The 7604-nt window shown below is 62.4% G+C and overlaps 1 non-coding gene and 1 pseudogene across 1 annotated transcript; both read left to right on the top strand.

Annotated features, from left to right (window-relative positions):
• The first annotated feature begins 425 nt into the window (after positions 1 to 425).
• On the top strand, positions 426 to 579 carry LOC136680185 (5.8S ribosomal RNA). The gene has a single exon (XR_010796867.1). It is a non-coding gene; the product is annotated as a 5.8S ribosomal RNA (ribosomal RNA).
• A 416-nt stretch (positions 580 to 995) lies between these two features.
• LOC136680186 (28S ribosomal RNA) lies at positions 996 to 5630 on the top strand (annotated as a pseudogene).
• The last annotated feature ends 1974 nt before the right edge of the window (positions 5631 to 7604 follow it).

Raw genomic sequence — 7604 nt, 5'->3', positions numbered from 1 at the left:
GAGACGGCCGGTGCCCGCCGGTCCTGACTAGGTGGGATCTACCCAGCGCCTTCCCCTAAGCGGGGACTTGGGAGCGTACCACCGGGCCTCGCTCATACCCTCCGGGGTGGAGAGCTTGGCTTTGAGCGCACGCCTGAATGCCTTAGACCGGGACCCGTAACGCAGCGAACCAAACCCCTGGGCCTCGCCGGGAACGGCGGGTGCCTAGACCCCGGTCTCCTAAACCACGTAAGTCTCGGGCACCTACTCGGGCGATCGTCCCCCGGGCCGTAACTCCTCGGTCCGGTGGTTGACGCCCAGGTTCAATGACCTTCCCCCCTGCACGGGGGGGAAGGCACCCGGCTTGAAATATTGTCAAACATTGTCTCGTGTTCGAATGGCTTCCTTCGCCCGGCCTGTAACGGGCCGGGCACAAACCCGAATACGACTCTTAGCGGTGGATCACTCGGCTCGTGCTTCGATGAAGAACGCAGCCATCTGCGTTAACTAATGTGAATTGCAGGACACAGATCATCGAAATTTCGAACGCATATTGCGGCCGCGGGGGTCCATCCCGCGGCCACGCCTGTCTGAGGGTCGCTTTACCCATCGATCGGTCTCCGCGCCCCCGCTGAGAGAGAGAGACCGCGGCTGGAAGCTCGCAGGGCCTGAAAACGGCCCTTCGTCTTCCCAAACGAAGACTCGGTTCCGAGCCAGTCCACGCGGCCCGTGTTGCGAGAGAGCTCCGTACAGGGAACGGAGGGAGAGCCGAGTAGGTCCGGGTCCACGTCCGTTACGGTCTCTCCCCGAGTCCCGAGCGGGGCTCCGCGCAGTCGGACGCGGGGGTGGCGAGTGCCGATTAAACCCAGCGAGCGGGCGAGTGAGCGGGCGGGCGAGCGGCCGGGGTGGGGGGGAAGGTGTCGCGGAGTTCGGTCTCGTGCCGGGCTCTCGCCCCTCGCCCCTAGCCTTCGGCCCTCCGCCTCCGCCCTCGCCCCCGCATAAGAAACCTCTGTGTGCGGCCTCAGATCAGACGAGACGACCCGCTGAACTTAAGCATATCAGTAAGCGGAGGAAAAGAAACTAACAAGGATTCCCTTAGTAGCGGCGAGCGAACAGGGAAGAGCCCAGCGCTGAATCCCACTTTCCCCTGACCGGGGTTGGCCGGGAAATGTAGCGTACGGAAGTCCGTAAGATCCGTCTCGGTGCGGACGCGGGACCAAGTCCTCGCGAACGTGGCTTCTTCCCATAGACGGTGAAAGCCCGGTAGCGAGTCCCGCGTTCCCGCCCGGGTAGGTCGGGCTTCTCGGAGTCGGGTTGCTTGGGAATGCAGCCCAAAGCGGGTGGTAAACTCCATCTAAGGCTAAATACCGGCACGAGACCGATAGCGAACCGAGTACCGTGAGGGAAAGTTGAAACAGGACTTTGAAGAGAGAGTTCAACAGAGCGTGAAACCGTTGAGAGGTAAACGTACGGGGACCGAGAAGACTGCCCCGGGGGATTCAGCCGGGCGGACGGCCCCGCGCTCGTCGGGTTCCGCGGTCGGGGGTGCGAGCGTATCCGGGCGAGAGGGGTGGGGTGCCGACTCCACCGCTCCCCGCTTCGGCTCTGCGCTTCGCCTCTGGACTTCGGGCCTGTCGGGCGTACGGAGGTCCGGCCCCGCCCGGTGTACTTTCCCCGCGTGGTGGTGAGTCGCGACCGGCTCCGGTTAGGCTTGGAAGGGCCCGAGGGTGAAGGTAGGTCCGTCCGGAGAAGGGAGTCCCCACGCGGCCCCCGGACACGGGCGTTCCGCTACAGCCCCTCGCTCCGACTTCGCCGATAACGCCGGGGCCGTGGAGCAATGTCCTTTCCGCGTTCTCCCCTCCTCCGGGATGGGGATGGGGGCCCCCCCCGATCGTTCGGTCGAAGCGGGCCGGCTGGGCTGTCCTCAGCCCCGGGCTAGGCCCGCTACGGCGATGCGGGGGGCGATCCAGGCCCACAGCACCCGAACGCCTAAGGTCAGCGGCTAAGTTCGGACCCCGAACGACCCGTCTTGAAACACGGACCAAGGAGTCTAACGCGTATGCGAGTCGAAGGGACCAGAACCCCCGGAGGCGCAACGAAGGTGAAGGCCGGCGCGCGTCGGCTGAGGTGGGATCCGTCCTAACCCTCCGAGGGGGCGGGCGGCGCACCACCGGCCTGCTCTTCCCACGTGCGGAGAGCGGAGCCAGAGCATACGCGGTGGTACCCGAAAGATGGTGAACTATGCCTGGGCAGGGCGAAGCCAGGGGAAACCCTGAGTGGAGGCCCGCAGCGGTCCTGACGTGCAAATCGGTCGTCCGACCTGGGTATAGGGGCGAAAGACTAATCGAACCATCTAGTAGCTGGTTCCCTCCGAAGTTTCCCTCAGGATAGCCGGCGCCGAAACTTCAAGTTTTATCCGGTAAAGAAATGACTGGAGGCCGCGGGGCCGAAACGGGCCTCGCCCTACTCTCAAACTTTAAATGGGTAAGAGGCCCGGCTCGCAGGCTTGGAGCCGGGCATGGAATTGACGGTGCCGAGTGGGCCACTTTTGGTAAGCAGAACTGGTGCTGCGGGATGAACCGAACGCGCGGGTTAAGGCGCCCGACGCAGACGCTCATCAGACCCCAAGAAAGGTGTCGGTTGATATAGACAGCGGGGCGGTGGCCATGGAAGTCGGCATCCGCTAAGGAGTGTGTAACAACTCACCTGCCGAATCAACTGGCCCTGAAAATGGATGGCGCTGGAGCGTCGGGCCCATACCCGGCCGTCGCTGGCGGTACTTGTCTCCCACCCCCCCCAAAAGCCAGCGAGAATGAGAGAGAGAACCGAGACTCATGGGACCGTATGCCGCGACGAGTAGGAGGGGCGCCGCGGTGGCGCAGAAGCCTTTGGCGCGAGCCTGGGTCGAGCCGCCGCGGGTGCAGATCTTGGTGGTAGTAGCAAATATTCAGATGAGAACTTTGAAGGCCGAAGTGGAGAAGGGTTCCACGCCGACAGCGCTTGGCCGTGGGTTAGTCGGTCCTAAGGGATAGGCGAGCGCCGTTCGGAAAATGCTGGGGCGATGGTCTCGTCTGCCTCGCGCTGACCGAAAGGGGATCGGGCCAATATCCCCGTACCTGGGATTGGTGGAGATCGAGCCGCCGAGAGGCGCTCCCGTGGCGGTAACGCAAACGAACCCGGAGACGCCGGTGGGGACCCCGGGGAGGATTCTCTCTCCTTGCTAAAGAGCTGGAGCGCCCTGGAATGGGTTCGACCCCGAGATAGGGGCTCAACGCTCTGAAAGGCGTCGCATGCGCTATGCGACGGCCGGGACGTTTCCCATCGGCCCTTGAAAATCCGGGGGAGGTATAGTGAATTTCCCCCCAGGCCGTACCCATATCCGCATCAGGTCTCCAAGGTGAACAGCCTCTGGCGTGTTGGAACAATGTAGGTAAGGGAAGTCGGCAAGACGGATCCGTAACTTCGGGATAAGGATTGGCTCTAATGGCTGAGCTCGGTCGGGCCCGTGTCTGCTGATGCGGGGTCCGAAAGCCCGGTGCTGCCCGTGCGACGGGGAGCTGTTCCCGGTCCACCTTCGGGCCCCCCCCCACTGGGTCCTGCGCGCGAGGAAGCGCACGGCGAGAGATTGTCCCCCCAGTATATCCAAACCCCCGTGAACAAGGCTCCGTCTGTCTGTCGGGGTCGATGAGAGTGGGTCGCGGCGAGCGAGACCTTAAGCCCCGGTGCGTGTCCCCCCCTCGGCGGTGGCGCTTAGGGGGCCTCGGTCAGGTCGACGGTAGGGGAGCCGGTCGTCGGTGGGATGCCGGCGGGGGAGCGTCCTTCGGGACTAACCTCCGTCGGATGACCGCCTTCGGCCTCCCTCTCCCTACCTAAGCCGGGCCGGGCTCCCGACGCCCGTCGCCGGGTGGGCCGCCCCCGGCTAAGCTCGAGCGTCCGGCCCTTCGCTCTCCCCCGATGGGACGCGGAGGGACGCAATGGAACGTAGGTCCGCGTGGGGGGGTTGCGGTCTCTCGTGCGTGTGTGGACTCGTAGCGGGCCACCGCCGGTGGTGGGGCTTCGGTGGGTCGGGGCGGTGTCCCTGGAGCCTCGCGCGCCGAGCCTAGGCTCCGTGGATCTCTCGGGCTTATGAGTCTCGCCTCGGGGGGAGACCTCCGGGGCCGGGTCTCTCGGCCGGCACCTAACAGCCGAATTAGAACTGCTGCGGACAAGGGGAATCCGACTGTTTAATTAAAACACAGCATCGTGAAGGCTCTTGGACCGGGTGTTGACACGATGTGAATTCTGCCCAGTGCTCTGAATGTCAAAGTGAAGAAATTCATCGAAGCGCGGGTTAACGGCGGGAGTAACTATGACTCTCTTAAGGTAGCGAAATGCCTCGTCATTTAATTGGTGACCTGCATGAATGGATGAACGAGATTCCCACTGTCCCTACCTACTATCTAGCGAAACCACAGCCAAGGGAACGGGCTTGGCGGAATCAGCGGGGAAAGAAGACCCTGTTGAGCTTGACTCTAGTCTGTCACTGTGAGGCGACTTAAGGGGTGTAGAATAAGTGGGAGGCCCGCCGCTCGCCAGCACCGGAGCGGGCCGTCCGTGAAATACCACTACTCTTACACGTTACCTCACTAACCCGGTGAGGGTGTCGGTGGGAACCTTTGCCTTGCTGGGGGTTCCTTGTTCAAAGGTGCTAAGCCCCGGGTGGAGGGGTCGCTCGGCGCTGAGTCCTCCTTCCCCTCGGGTGGGGGGTCGGAGGCAAGCTCGCGCGGGGCTGGCCCTTCCTCTCCCTGGGGCGAGTTCCTCCGGGGACAGTGACAGGTGGGGAGTTTGACTGGGGCGGTACACCTGTCAAAGAGTAACGCAGGTGTCCTAAGGCGGGCTCAGGGACGGACGGAAACCTCCCGTAGAGCATAAGGGCAAAAGCCCGCTTGATCCTGATTTTCAGTATGAATACGGACCGCGAAAGCGGGGCCTAACGATCCTTCCGTCTGCTTTACGGGTTTTAAGCGGGAGGTGTCAGAAAAGTTACCACAGGGATAACTGGCTTGTGGCGGCCAAGCGTTCATAGCGACGCCGCTGTTTGATCCTTCGATGTCGGCTCTTCCTATCATTGCGAAGCAGAATTCGCAAAGCGTTGGATTGTTCACCCACTAACAGGGAACGTGAGCTGGGTTTAGACCGTCGTGAGACAGGTTAGTTTTACCCTACTGATGTGGCGTTGCTCCGATAGAAACCCCGCTCAGTACGAGAGGAACCGCGGGTTCGGATACTTGGTATTCGCGCTTGGCTGTGGAGCCAATGGTGCAAGGCTACCATCCGAGGGCTTACGACTGAACGCCTCTAAGTCGGAATCCCGCCTAGAAGGAGCGATACGTCCGTGCCCGAGGTTCGATACGGTTGGTCCGGGATAGCCGCGGCGCGCGGCGGGGGAAACTCCGCTCCGCCGCCGGTGACCAGAGCCGCACGAGACTGGAACCAGGGCCGGGGCTAACGAACGCCTCGGTCCGCCCTTCCGTCCCTAAGCGCATGTTCCTTGATCCGGGGTGCGAAATGACTCGTAAACGACCTGATTCTGAGTGCGGGTGTCATAAGTGGCAGAGCGGGTGCATATACCGCGATCCATTGAAAGTCATCCCGTCCACTCAAACATTTGTCGGGGGGGGAAGGCGAAAGCAAACCCCCGGTCCAGGTCTGGTTCTCTGGGGCGCGGGCCCCGGAGACTCCGTACACCGGTTAGAGGGAGCCGGTGGCGGGCATAGGGGAGGTGGGTACTCCCCTGTGAAATCCTGGATGACGGTTTTAGGTCTCGTAGTGGGCGAAAATCGGACTTAGTGCAATTTCCGAAACTCTGGTTCTCTGGGGCGCGGGCCCCGAGAGTCCGTACACCGGTTAGAAGGAGCCGGTGGCGGGCATAGGGAGGCAGGTCGCTCCCTTGAATGGTCCTGGATGTCTGGACTTAGTGCAATTTCCGAAACTCTGGTTCTCTGGGGCGCGGGCCCCGAGAGCCAGTACACCGGTTAGAGGGAGCCGGTGGCGGGCATAGGGAGGCAGGTCGCTCCCTTGAATGGTCCTGGATGTCTGGACTTAGTGCAATTTCCGAAACTCTGGTTCTCTGGGGCGCGGGCCCCGAGAGCCAGTACACCGGTTAGAAGGAGCCGGTGGCGGGCATAGGGAGGCAGGTCGCTCCCTTGAATGGTCCTGGATGTCTGGACTTAGTGCAATTTCCGAAACTCTGGTTCTCTGGGGCGCGGGCCCCGAGAGCCAGTACACCGGTTAGAGGGAGCCGGTGGCGGGCATAGGGAGGCAGGTCGCTCCCTTGAATGGTCCTGGATGTCTGGACTTAGTGCAATTTCCGAAACTCTGGTTCTCTGGGGCGCGGGCCCCGAGAGCCAGTACACCGGTTAGAGGGAGCCGGTGGCGGGCATAGGGAGGCAGGTCGCTCCCTTGAATGGTCCTGGATGTCAGCAGTTTCTGAAGAAGGGCGCCCTCTTGTGGTCCCATGGCCGAAGTACATGCTCTGAGCCCGGGTATCGCAGTGGGCGGAATGAGACTTAGAGGAATATTGACGGAGCCATGAGGGGCCTCCCCTGGAGGTCCCATGGCCGAGAAAAGTGCTCCGAGCCCGGGGTGATAGAGAACCGTGAACGCCGCGGTCTAAGACCTCGGGTATCGCAGTGGGCGGAATGAGACTTAGAGGAATGATGACGGAGCCATGAGGGGCCTCCCCTGGAGGTCCCATGGCCGAGAAAAGTGCTCCGAGCCCGGGGTGATAGAGAACCGTGAACGCCGCGGTTAAAGACCTCGGGTATCGCAGTGGGCGGAATGAGACTTAGAGGAATGATGACGGAGCCATGAGGGGCCTCCCCTGGAGGTCCCATGGCCGAGAAAAGTGCTCCGAGCCCGGGGTGATAGAGAACCGTGAACGCCGCGGTTAAAGACCTCGGGTATCGCAGTGGGCGGAATGAGACTTAGAGGAATGATGACGGAGCCATGAGGGGCCTCCCCTGGAGGTCCCATGGCCGAGAAAAGTGCTCCGAGCCCGGGGTGATAGAGAACCGTGAACGCCGCGGTTAAAGACCTCGGGTATCGCAGTGGGCGGAATGAGACTTAGAGGAATGATGACGGAGCCAGGAAGGGCCTCCCCTGGAGGTCCCATGGCCGAGAAAAGTGCCCCGAGCCCGGGGTGATAGAGAACCGTGAACGCCGCGGTTAAAGGCCTCGGGTATCGCAGTGGGCGGAATGAGACTTAGAGGAATGATGACGGAGCCATGAGGGGCCCCCCCTGGAGGTCCCATGGCCGAGAAAAGTGCCCCGAGCCCGGGGAGATAGAGAACCGTAAAGCGCGCGGGTTTGGGGCTCGGGTCTTCCAGTGGGCGGAGTGAGACTTAAAGGAATATTGACGGAGCCATGAAGGGCCCCCCCTGGAGGTCCCATGGCCGAGAAAAGTGCTCCGAGCCCGGGGAGATAGAGAACCGTAAAGCGCGCGGGTTTGGGGCTCGGGTCTTCCAGTGGGCGCTCGTTCCAGCGGCGCGGGCTGGATGGTTTAGTCCGAGGAGGAGTGCTTAAGTGTGGGCCGGATAGGTTCGAGAGGTGCGCTGGGTTGGTGGAGGTCCAGCCCCGGAGGTTTG

This window comes from Hoplias malabaricus, unplaced genomic scaffold (genome assembly GCF_029633855.1).
Source record: "Hoplias malabaricus isolate fHopMal1 unplaced genomic scaffold, fHopMal1.hap1 scaffold_243, whole genome shotgun sequence".
NCBI classification, from domain to species: Eukaryota; Metazoa; Chordata; class Actinopteri; order Characiformes; family Erythrinidae; genus Hoplias; species Hoplias malabaricus.
This window is presented reverse-complemented; position numbering and strand designations above follow the sequence as displayed.